The following is a 12375-nucleotide window of genomic DNA, read 5'->3' as shown; positions in this document are numbered from 1 at the left end:
GGGTCTTTTTCCTTTTGAAGCCCGTGTAAGACGCAGGCCAGGACACCGTCTGGTCCCATTGATGCTGTGTTGTCCTCTGTGGGGAGGGCAGCACTCAACTGTTTATTTGTGATGTCAGGGAGGTTACACTCTGTTGGGATGGACAGTAGCTCCTTAGGGGGGATGGGGGGAGACATCTGTACTGAACCTGTTTGCCAGGATGTTGGCAATGTCTGTGGGTTCAGGGTATGTTTAGTCAGTATGCAGTAACTCACAGCATATCAGTGAGTGTCCACCCAGGTAACTGAATTAACTAAAGAAGGCCTTAAGAGTGCCCTACGTGTCTGGTGCAATTGTCCATTAGAAGCGGGCCTGACATAAATACATGAGTGATTGTAGCTGTCTGCTAGTACAGATCACAGATGCCTTCCCTGTTTGGGATTGTGCTCTATCATGTAGTAGCATCCTCCTTTCATTGTATAGCTTATTAATGGCCAGGGTCTACCAGACAGATCCCCTGCCATTGGAGGAGTGAGTCCAGTTGTTATTTGGGATAGCACGATCCATGCAGTCCACTAGGTGTCCATAGAATGTGTATGTAAAGGATGCAGCAGTCAGAGCCATACTTACCACTGTCCCAGGGTCTCTGAAGGATACCACCTTGGTTTGGAAAGGTGTGACGTTTGCTTTTGAGAAGTTTGCCAAGATTACCCAGGATGGGTGTGGGGACGGGATATGGATGTCCAGTGAGATAAATGTATGTTCTGACCTTACCAATGAGGGGTATATCTCAGGTGTGGAACATAGAGTCCCCATGTTGGTGATGATCATGTCCAATATGTTGTCCCCTCTTGTGGGTGTGGTGACCGGTTATGCCATAGCATATGAGTTTACAAATAGTAGCAACTGTTGGGCAAGGGTGTTGGGGTCTGAGTACTATCCCCAGTCAATGTGTGGGTATTTGAAGTCACCCAATATAATGGTGTTTGGGGAGACCTTCATATTGTCCAGTGTTCCCAGGAAAACCGAGTGTGGTTCATGAGTTTGGGAGGGTGGTCTGTAGCAGGCAACAAACCAAAAGGCAGATTTGCACAATGTTAGGTGCATATGTATGGTCTGTGATGCTTTGTGCAGTGTTACCAACCCGGAGGTATGTGTATCTGTGATGTATATGGATACTCCCCCTATTTGTGTTGGCCATTCCAAGTTTTGTGGTCAGAAAGCATGGTATGAAATATAACCTGGTAGTGCTGGTGTGCATTTGGGAGCCTAAACCAGGTGTCTGTGAGTGGACAGATATCGCTGTTGTCCATACCGAGGAGATTCCTGAGTGGTCGCAATTTGAGGGTAACACATCTGGTGTTGAGCAGCATTACCCTCAGTGTCATGTACTCTGTAATGTCTATGGAGGTGGGTTTGTCTTTTGAGCCTTGCTTAAAAAAGGCAGTATGGTGGTAGCAAGTGCCTTAGCCAGTGTTCAAAAGTCCAAGGGTGACAGGTGCAAGCTGTCCATATGGAAGCTACGTGGCATGTCGAGCATGTCACCCCAGGCTGACAGACACTGTACCCCCTGTGAATGACACCAACATGTTAGCCAACTGTTAAACGTGATCAGTTTGTTGGTATACTGTGACATCATACTTGGTGAGTGTATGATGCTAGACAAGGTCAGGGTCATACTGGCCTGGGCTACATGATCAGAGAGTTCCTCTATGTATCATGTCATGTGGTCCAGGAAGGAACGTCTGAGGGTGTACGCACCAGCACGGACAATATGGAGCCAGTCCTGTACTTGCTTTGGAGTGACCTGAGTGCATGTGTTATGTTGTGGATCCTGCCACCTGAGAGACAGCTCAAAGTGACTATTCCCTTGTTTGGCCTGGTGAGTGGGATGTCAGTGTGTCTGACAATAAGTGTCACCTATTACAAGTGTATTAGGTGTGTTGTTTAACCCGAAGGGCAGTGACTGTGTGGCACACTGACATTGTGAACTATGTGATATGTGGGTATTGTAGTGGGGTAGCAGTTGTTTGTGTGTCTGCCTTGGAGGTCTCTGCTGCTTAGGCAGAGTTTATGTAGAGCCTCCGAGTATGTTTATGTGTGATAATGTGGTTTGATTGCTGTCGCTATAGGTTTATTTGAGACTGATATGTGGTGTGTGTGGTTACCTTCACCACCTGATAGACTATGCCAGTCATGGGTCGAGAGAGCTCAGCCTCCTGTATGTCAATATTGTTGCATCTCTCACATATATCTGAGATTGTTGGGAGGAGGAGAGGGTTGTCTGTGTACATGAGGCAGATGTGATATTGTGTCAAAACCACAATATTCACTAGCTGGACTGGAGAGTACACACGAAACCGACCCCTGGACATGCCAGGATATTATGATGACATACTCCATAGCCTGATCGCAAAGGATCAGTAGGGTGTTAAGCGTGTAAAAGAGTATAACAGAGATTAGTGCTCAGGTTTGTTGGTGTTTTGTAAAGAGTAGCTGAGAAGGATTCCAGACTGAATCATGACACCTCCTTCAGCTATGTCATAAATAGCAATGTAAACTCATATATGTCCTGAGTCAGGGCCAACTGTACCTGACTGACAATGCCGACATCCTGTCAGGCAGGCCCATATAGACATACCCACCTCCCACTGACGATAGTCCCAGTCATCATACCAGGAGATATCACATGTAGAATGGCTGAACAGCTCCCCCCAAAGCCAAAAGCATGGCAGCAATTGGATTACATTGTTTCCCAATATGTGTCATGCATGAACTACAGAACAAACAGACCCTGCACCTGAACAGTCTGTTGAGCCTCACCCTCTCCACAGGATCTGGAACCGTTGAATGTGTTACAGCAACATATGGCACTCCCCACAAGTGTAGGTGCACAACACACCATGGGAAGTATTGTCCAGTAAGCCTATGAAGTCTGATCTGCAAGGCTATAGAGTCCATCATGGCTGAAGTCATACACAGAGCTATTGGAAGCTGGCAAACACACAACCCTACCAACTGTGGTATGTTCATGTGCAGATCATGGTTCCCAAACATGCTAGACTGTTTGCAAAGTAGACACCCAGGACATACATCACTGAACAGAGTTACACATGTCCCACATAGACTTTGAATAGCCCTATATCAACACCCCTGACACATGTCGTAGCCACAAAACCAACAATCTGTGCATAAATATGTGTTGACATATGAAGGAATGCCAATGTGTCAGCAGATAGATCACACAATGTAAGAATTATGGGGTCCTGTTCAAGCTGTTGACACCTGATGACCCACATGGCTCATTCCTGGGATTGCAAAAAACAAAGTGTGCACACATTACCATGTCCAGTCTGATGATGTCAGCATCCTACAAATATAGCAGGAGAAGAGAAACCACCCAATAAAGCATATAGCGCGCTGTGTTAATGCGTATGTTTCTAGTATCATAACATAGTTATGTAGGGGTTTGAATCCTGCAAACACTGACTATGTGTGTGGTTTCCTGTGAGAGGAGTGCCCTTTTTGGAGAGTGGGAAAACACATTAAAAGAGGTACATTTCTCTTTGGAAAGTCTGATAATGTCAACATCCTACAAATATAGCAGGAGAAGAGAAGCCACCCAGCAAAGCATATGGCGCACCGTGTTAATGCGTACCTCTAGTATCATAACATAGTTAGGTTGGGGTTTGAATCCTACAAATGCTGACAGTGTGTGTGGGGCGGTGTGTGAATGTGTGTGATTTCCTGTGAGAGGAGTGCTCTTTTTGGAGACTGAGAAAACACGTTAAAAGAGGTACATTCCTCTTTGGAAAGTCTGATGATGTCAGCATCCTACAAATATAGCAGGAGAAGAGAAACCACCCAGCAAAGCATATAGTGCTCCGTGTTAATGCGTACCTCTCTAGTATCATAACATAGTTAGGTAGGGGTTTGAATCCTGCAATTGCTGAGTGTCTGTGACACAGTTGGTCAATGCAGTGTGGGTTTTGCTTTGACTATGGTATGACATATCATGATTAAAACAGTATGTAAATTGCACACATCAGGTATCTGCGTGGCAAATAAATATGTGTACATGTGACCTCAATCAGTACATAGGTGTGAAGCCTGCATACTACATGAATGCATTTGTTTCCTTTGACAGATTGTGGAACTGCTTCTCAGATTGTAGGTCACATATGTATGTATGTAATAAGCCTGGCCACTGTAGTGATCTGTGTCCAAGGTCATCTCTGCCACACACACCCATGACAGTTACTATAGAGTACTGTGAGTGAGGGTACATGCCTGGGGTATATGTCAGACATGTTCATACACAACGACTGGCAATAATGGACAGTCATTATAGGTGTACAACAGCCCTGTGGATATGCATTCAGACCCCAATGTCTTATGTGACACACCGAGGGACTCCACAATACCTATGGATATGTGGATACCAAGGGACAGATGACATACATGGCTGTATGTACACATTGTTACCCAACATACATGTTGAGGACTACCACCTATGTGGTACTGTCGGGATAGTCTGTATAGTAAATGTGGATGACTATGCCATAGTTGGCTTACTGCATGTATTGGACAACAGGTATCTGTCTGTATGATACCCTTGTGTAGGATATGCGTCCCATTCAGAGAATGCATTGTAGGCCAATGCATGCATTTCCAAATGTGGATGGACATATCCCTAGTGTGTTTGCATGTACCTAAGAGGGCTATATGCCAAACAGGTGTGGTCCCAGGAACGGGTGGCGGTCAATACCACTGGTTACTGTTATAGTATAGTACCAGAAGAATCCAACTGTTACTGAGTTCCCTACAACTGTGTGGCATTTGTCAGGACATCATCTAATGATTGGTTATAGTCATGCTGTTGAGGTTGTGTATACTACCAGACTGCAAATCATTGACAGGTATTAACAGTATCACCCACAGCATACTGTCAACCCATGTCATACACACATGTGTACCCATGTTAGTACATATCTGTAGTAGAATGCATAATGGCCATTGAAAGATACTATGAGATGTTAACAATGTGTACAACAGGGTATGTCACACGTCCCATGTGTCCACTATGCACGTACATGCAGACAGTGCACACCAACCATGTTCACAGATGTACACCTGCTAATCTGTAATGCACACACCACACACGTACTGTTCACTCACTAACACATGCTGGCAACACTGTACACTTCAGCCAAGTGGCACATGGGTGGACAATACATACTCAGACCTCACACTGGTGTAAACAATGCTACATTGACAATCAGAGCTGTGATGCATAATGCCTGCTCAGATATACCTACAAGGATATCATTACACTTTCCTGTTGACAACTTGCTAATATTGCTACACTGCTATAATGTCACCCTGTGCATCAGAACCATGTTAGCCTGTTCCTGCATCAATGTTACAGATGACAGGAGGTGGCACAGGTGTCATCATATGCACAGGGTGTGTTGTTGGTTTGCCAGAGCTCGACATTGACCCATCCAATCAACATGTATTTGTGTGTGTGTGAGGGACAACAGTACAGAATGTGCCAATGTTGATGTAATGTGTGTGTATGTGTGAGCCCTAGTTGTTTGGTTAATGTGTGTGTGTGTGTCTGCATGCACACAGCTCCACCATGTGGCTGCCATATACGGGAGGTTGTGGGACAGCCACAGACTGTACCTGCTAGGCTGTACAGATCACTGTCTCTGGGCATGGACACGGTACCTGTGCCTGGCAGGGGTACTACGGGCAGTATCGGGTACCCACCCTGACTGGGTACTATCATCAGAGGCAGAGGTATGATGACTGGACCTATGTCCCTGCTGGGACTGGCCAGAGCCACGTACATGTGGTCTACTAGGATGGTCAATAGACAGGCCAGCCCCAGCATTGCTAGGGCTGGTACTGCCACTACGGGAGCGGCTGTGATTTCTGTGCCATCTGCGTTGACTGCCGGCTGTTGCTGGCATGCATCTGCATCGACGTCTCACCCATCCCGCATGGTCCTGGCTCATGGAAGACACATTGTGGTGGGCATCTATTGTCTCCCCCCAATGTCTATCAATGGCCTTGTTGTAATTCCGGATGGCACCGGCAAGGTCACGGATGCTGTCATTGATAGCGGTGTAATGGGTCCTCTGTGCCCTTAGTCCCTGTCTGGTGTACCGTTCCATATGTGCCTGTGCCCGCATTACAGCCCAGAACATACTGGAGGTTGTAATACCTCTGGGGGCATGTCTGCCAGGGGCAATACAACCAGTGGTGCTCCTCCAAGAACCCCTGGACATCCGCCTATGTGGTATCATTCCAGGAATCCGGTTATGGCTGCTGTGAGGGGATGCAAGTGCCATGGTTACCACACTCTCCTGGTCAATGCCAACTGTATGCTGTCCCTCGGCTAAGGCCATTGGTGATGAGGGATGTATTGGCAGTATGAGTGTGCGCATAGATGGGGTTGAATGCTGTGTACTGTCGATTGGTGGACCAATGACAGAACCTGTCAAACCTTCCTGTGCCAGAATACATGTCTCATCATCTCCACTATTAGTGGCAGTGACTTCATGTTCCCTGCTGCTTTCAGCCACCCTAAACTCAGCACCTGTGAGAGGAAGACAGGAAACACACTTTACAATCTGTACATGATGTTAGCACACATGCACACATGCACACATGCACACATGAACACATGCACACATGCACACAAATACACTCCTCACTACAGCACATACACACACACACACACACACACACACACACACACACACACACACACACACACACACACCAGCAATCCAACACATACTCAATAATGGGTGATGGTGGGTGCCAGTATCACAAGGCAAACAGTCACCTCACATGTGTCAGCATGCAGAATATGTGTTACTCAAGACCATGCAGTGCAAGTGTAGCGGCCCTATCTAATGACATTGTACATGGCTTTGATGCATGTGTGTAGTTGTTCAGTGATTGGCTACACCCTGGAACACAATGTGTACATGGACACAATATTGCTGTGCATGTATTATCAGCTCTGCAATGTCCTGTGCACCATCACTCACAGGTATACATACCGTGGCTGCATGTGTTATCTGTGTGACACATAGATTGCCATGTGTGATTACAGTGTCTGTGTCCATAGCAAATAATAATGGGCACAGGTGTAGCACATGCATGCTATGTACACACACGGGATGAGTGGTGCATGTAGATGTGAAGGAATCCCAATGCTCAACATGGCACTTGTACAGTGGTTATGGTGAGTGTGGGACATATTGCAGATATGTCAGTGCCAGCCATGACATGGCATGCTACACGACTGCAACATTAAACACCACACATACCCAATGTATGTCATGTGACCTATACACCCAATAGCATTCCAGGGCATATACGTGACACTTTGTACAGATGGCGACTGCTGTGCATATTGTGTATACTGGCATATGCAAGCACACACACAACATGCTATGCACATTGTGTATAGGTGCATATGTTTGCACACACACAACATTGAGGTGCAAAGCAATGACTGCTATGTGTAGTACTGTGGTCACTGTAACTGGATGAGGTGTAGTACCATGTGCCATCATCATAATGCATCTTGTGGTCACTCATGGCTACTAATGTGTGACAGACCACCGCCTAGCATGCTGTACCTGAACTGCAGTGCCGTGGCTACATTCACAATTACACAGCCACTTTGTACATGGATGCTTGAGGTGCCCAATAGGGAGCATTGCCTAACACGACTGTGTTATGTGTTGAAAGGTGTTGCACAGCCCCATGATAGGCCTCTACCCCTGAGGTACATCATGTGTGTGTAGATGACATGTGGGATACTGAAGTGTGACCTTACAGCGGGTGTGTGGTAACGCCATATGTAGCATGTTTTTGTGTACTGCGTATGATAAACGTGTTATGTTGTGTACATCTGTAGCAACTATGCCTATCCAATGTGCAGTACGGTGTTGCCACAACTGTGTCTGATGCTCTGTGTATTGCATGTCATTGAGGCAGCTACTGACATTACTGAGCTGTGCAACGTCTTACAGCAAACATGCACGGCATGCATTATGCGTATGTGTGTTACGTGTACATGGCCTACACCTCACCTATGACATGCACATTTCATTACCAACAATGCAGTTATACCACACTCACCAGCATGGATCGTCTTCCCTGCTGTCACACAAGAGGGACCTACGAGAATATGAGAGAGTTTGTCAGTGGCCACAACTGTGGCATTGCTACAGTGGGTATGCTAAACTACAGTGGAACAACAGTCAACAGTCACACGTGTAGAGATAATATTCCAAATATCAGTATTGCATAACACTAGGCAGCACAACTGCTAAACACACAGTACACATCTCACGTAGACATAATCTAACAATACAGTTAACTGTAGTCTACAGATAGGGCATGTTACCTGCTCGCTGCATGTGAACATGCTGGGTGGCTCCGGCCTCCATGACAACACGTCACAGGTTGTTGCTGCTGTTGTCCAGGAGCCACCACGCTTAGGAGCAGCTCCTCCACTCTGGGGAGGGGGGGATGAATGGCAACCCCACCACCTGTGGCAAGCTGTTGTCTTTGGATATCAGATGTACGCCACCAGACATGTCTAATTAAATCACTGCAGTGATGGTGTACCTGCTCATATGTCCAGTTATGCACGCCTATGTCATTTACCCGACGAACAAGGTCCTGCCACAGTGCAGTCCACTCCTGCTGATGCTGGCTGCTTCAGGAAAACAGCATTGTGTACTGCTGCACCAGGCTTTGGACAATTTCATCTTCCTCCACTGCTGTGTATGACGGGTTGCATTGGTGGGCCATCTGGCTGAAAAAGATATGAACAATATGTGTGAGCGAGTCCTGTGGCACACTTTAAACCTTTAACCAAAGATATCACTTTACTGACATATATACAATCCATTTGTCTGTCAGGGGTTACACATGTTCACTACCACTTATTGGTTCTCAGGCCACAACTGACTAACAGTGACTGGCACACTCTATATATCACACCACTATACAACAGTACCCGGCACACTGTTTGTGAAACAATGCAGACCCTCAACACAGGGGTATTTATCACGCCAATGCATGAACAGAGATGTCATCCATTGCAATGAATGTAAATTACAGTTACAGTATTACCAGTCAACCACCCTAGTCATTGATGCCATAGCCCTGCCTAACATATGTGTACAGTTGTTACTATAGGTGGCATACTGCTGTAACAGAGTATATTTGTTGCTGGATACACACGTATACCCTGTAACACACATATGATTGCAGCTATGGTACAGGCATAATTAAACACACATCAGACAAACATACAATGCACCACTGTATGCCAACACAGATGAGCATTACCTGTGTACCATACAGTAGTGTGTGCCACTACTTACAAACCCTTATGCCTGAGTTTTGTCCTCTGTACAGACTACAGGAAACACACAAGACAGTGTTTCCAAGCAATGTGAACACACACCATACTGTGCTGTTTAGGCCTACAGCTTCAGGTAGTACTACAGTTCCTATGGGAGTTGGATTCACCAGCAGTACCACTCACTAAGCATACATGTATTGCTTTAGCCTACAATGAGACACCACAGTCATCAACAAGGAACTACGTCACATTGTATGCCATACTACTATGTCTGCCTAACAGTACACATCTTTTCCTGGCTTCACAGCCAGGATAGACACTACCATGTCAGATACAACTTCACACTAACCTATCACTCCTTTACAGACCTTGCGCACATTCAGAGTTACACTTATTCAACCTCACATAGCAGGTATTGCATTGAGTACATGTGTGAGTGCATAGTGTCATAGGTAGGTTATATGCTATTGGCCCTAGGGCCTACAGCAGCCTAGCCATATGCTACCCTGGCCTTTGACACACATGTACTTTGATTTCACTTGCCCCTGCCAACCAGAACCACAGAGGGGGTTCCTGGGGTGTATTACCAATCTCCCAAACAATCATCAGGGGTATTTACGACAACTGCTAATGAGGAGCCTTGTTGGCTATTGCTAGGTGGTCTACTCCAGTGTATGGCATATCTCTGAGATAGGAACCTATCCCTCCAGCATGTGCTGTTTAGTGAGCTGACGAGGTTTAGGGCCCTAGAGCATGTATCCCAGAGGGATTGTGATATGTTGCCATGGTGGTTGTCACCCAGCTATGGGTGTGACATACCTCTGTATGTCTGGCAGAGGTCACCTCTGTGTGGCCGGTATGCAATACAATCTAGATGTGGTTTTGTGAGTCAGTCTGCATAGGGCATCTGTTTGCGGCCAGTATTACCCTTTGTGAGGTTTATCTGTGGCCATTCCACCTGCTGTAGTTGTCATGTGAGGTACATACCACACAGGGCATTGTGATGAGTAGAGGGGAACACTGACCTATATTTCCCTAGATGACACACCTGTTGTCATGGCACATACCACACAGACAGATTACAGGTCTAGTGTGGCACTGTCTTTATCAAAGAGGTGGCTACTGTGCACCTGTGTCCCATGTTCCCTTTTCACACCTTCGGTGTTGGGTAGATCTCTATCTATGTGGTAGTTAATGGGTACAGAGTTTTGGAAAGGAAGAATGCCACTGCAGTATCAACACTTGTCTACAGTCCATGCCTTGGTCACCACACATCTGCTGCAGTACATATGGCCCCATGCCTGCCTCTCTCTCTATATATATATATATATATATAAATAAATATATATATATATATATATATATATATATATATATATATATATATATATATACACATACATGTACACATCCATTGCTGTACACATAGATGTACATATAGGCACATGTACAGTCCACCTTTCATGGTGGGGATATCAGTTATGCGACAGTTGTGGGATGTACAGTTATGTGATTATATTGTACAGTGTTGTGCAGAATGCATGTAGGTGTCCTCGGCCCATGTAGCTTTAGCAGGTCTCACTGGCTGTAACACAGCAGATCAGACAAATCAGTCCCACAGTGTTTAACCAGCACATGACATATATCAGCACTGCATGCTGTTTTCTATGCCACACACTACGACCTACATAGATATATGCACATAACAACCTTCAACGACAGATATCTGTTCACCCTTCACTAACAGTTGCAGTATGTCCCTTGCCCTATGCACATATGCAGATACAGATAGATACGTACTGCTGCCACACATGGATGATTTGCAGTGTGTAGAGTACTCTTCAGGAGCATCTACTACATGCCAACACATACATATGAGTTACATACCTTACCTTTGTATTTCCCTGCTCCGTCTGTTACAGTTTTGTAGGTTTTTTTTGTTTTTTTTTTTTTTTTTGGTTGTTCGTATGTTTGGGTTGTTTTCCCTCTGTTTCTGTTTCTGTCTCTGTTTCTCTCTCTGTTGTCTGTGTCTCTGTCTGTGTCTCTCTCTCGCTCTCGCTCTCTATCTCCCTGTACCTGCAGTGATATTATTGCATGTGTGGACAGCAGGTACAGCCTGCTTTTCTAGGTATCTGCCCTTGTGCATGTGACAGCCTCTGCACCAATTGCTGCCCACCATTCAGTAATTGCATGCAGCCTGCTGTTTGCTGATTGCATTACTCACTGTGATTGCAGCCCACTGCTATAAAATGCTAGTTTAGGTAGGTGTAGCCCTTTCAGATTTCCAAGGTGGGGCCCATGCTTGTTTGCTCTGGACACCGTTGTGTCAGTCAGAAGGTTGGTATATGTCTCTTGTCTGAAGATAGGGTTGTAGTCAGTGATATGAATGTTGTACTCAAACCTGAATGTTGCTGCTTCCAGTACACACTTCTCAGTGTAGACATGTACTCACCCCTCCAAATGCTAACACAAGATACATGGGAGTATGTACTTTCTTTCTGAATTAGACATATAACTGCCATAAAAATGTGGTTAGTGCACTGTATTCCTGTGGCACATGCAGTGTTTGTGAACTGCTATACTGTAATTATTACATTACTCACCTCTGAACAGTTTGTGGTTTGTTTGTGTTAACATTAGCACAGGCTGCTCAACACAACTGGACATATTTCAGTACTGAGTATGCCTACCTACACCCTGGTTTTTGCCTGAATACACAGGTGTGTTGTACCTTTGGGTAGGGGTGCAGAACTGCAAAGAGCATTTTTTATTATCACGTGAGGTTTATCTTGCTGAACATACAGAATTGCTGAGTACCTGTTAGTCTACCAAGGCAAGCAGTCTGTCTGCGTAGATCCCACCTGTGGACATATCCAGATGGTAGCTAGAGGTTAGCCTATTATACTTTGTCTGTGCACCACACCAGTCTTTTCAGCACTGGCACATTGGCATTGTCACAGTTGGTTGCTAGCAGTACATGGCTACATCCT

The sequence above is a fragment of the Protopterus annectens genome, chromosome 1.part1 (genome assembly GCF_019279795.1).
Source record: "Protopterus annectens isolate FY-2018-M chromosome 1.part1, PAN1.0, whole genome shotgun sequence".
NCBI lineage: Eukaryota > Metazoa > Chordata > Ceratodontiformes > Protopteridae > Protopterus > Protopterus annectens.
The sequence above is the reverse complement of the archived record's forward strand: the minus strand, read 5'-3'. Positions refer to the sequence as shown.